The 1,128-nt window shown below is 47.4% G+C and overlaps 1 non-coding gene across 1 annotated transcript; it reads left to right on the forward strand.

Annotated features, from left to right (window-relative positions):
• The first annotated feature begins 436 nt into the window (after window positions 1-436).
• On the forward strand, window positions 437-520 carry Trnal-uaa (transfer RNA leucine (anticodon UAA)). The gene has a single exon. It is a non-coding gene; the product is annotated as a tRNA-Leu (tRNA).
• Window positions 521-1,128: the final 608 nt, after the last annotated feature.

The following is a 1,128-nucleotide window of genomic DNA, read 5'->3' on the forward strand; positions in this document are numbered from 1 at the left end:
CCTTTCATACGAGTAGGCTATATGTTTTTGCAAACCAAACTTAGACAACGGGCTAAGTAATCTATTCAGTGCGGTTAAAGTGTGAAGCCAGACTTGCGTTGTGTAAGACTTCCTATATGACGCCGTGTCCTCAGGCGTTCATTCAAATGCAAAGAATTCCTATATCACACTTCTCATATCTTTATTTTCGAGGTATTTTGCATTTATGCATAATAATTACACAATATGAGCGCTCTGCGCTGGCCGAAACATCACCACGAGCGCCGAAGCTGACGTCAGCGAACATGTGCTCACTAGCGCCACATCACTCATACGTTCCGTGCCTAGCGGCAGAAGGAATGAACTAGCATATGCTCGCTGGAGTGGGGACATCCGCGCAGGTCAGGAGTTCAAGTAGGTCGTGAGAAAAACCGCATGTGTGGTTGTTCAGGCACTTGTCAGGATGGCCGAGTGGTCTAAGGCGCCAGGTTTAAGCTCTGGTCCTCATGAGAGGGCGTGGGTTCGAACCCCACTTCTGACAAAACTTTTTTACACTGTTTTTTTTTTTCCACTTGTGCCTGCGATAACTTCAGTTTCTTCGATTAGGCAGTAAACTGAAATATCCGTGATTTATTAAAATTGTGGATATTCACGTTAAAATATGTGTCATTCTATGAGCACAACATTATAACAATTAAGTTATGTATTTCATTTGTAAAGGTGTTTATTTGACGGCACTCGGCGACAATGCGATATGGCGACAGTCTAATCAGAGCACGGACTCTCAGCACGAGCGGCGTTCTTCCTGAAAGGAGCCCAAGAGGACGACCCACTACATAGTTCCAAGGCTTCGCTACAATAACCCCGGGTACGAAAAGGGAGAGGCCCGGCGACCTAACAGCTCGTTACTATGAGCGTGTCATAGTAGGCCTTGAGGCGCTCCACGTTGCAATGTCGCGCCCTCGACGGCGCATGTCCAGAGATGGTTCAGTGGGTTCGATGAGGTAGTTAACCGGAGATGTGCGTTGGACGACATGGTATGGGCCTTCCTATTGGGCAGTAATTTTGAAGAAAGGCCAGTTGCAGTGGTAGGAACGGAGAGTTATACGAGCGCTCTAGGGAGGAAAGTGGGCGCAGAAGTGGTGTTGT

This window comes from Rhipicephalus sanguineus, chromosome 1, assembly GCF_013339695.2.
Source record: "Rhipicephalus sanguineus isolate Rsan-2018 chromosome 1, BIME_Rsan_1.4, whole genome shotgun sequence".
Classification (NCBI taxonomy): domain Eukaryota; kingdom Metazoa; phylum Arthropoda; class Arachnida; order Ixodida; family Ixodidae; genus Rhipicephalus; species Rhipicephalus sanguineus.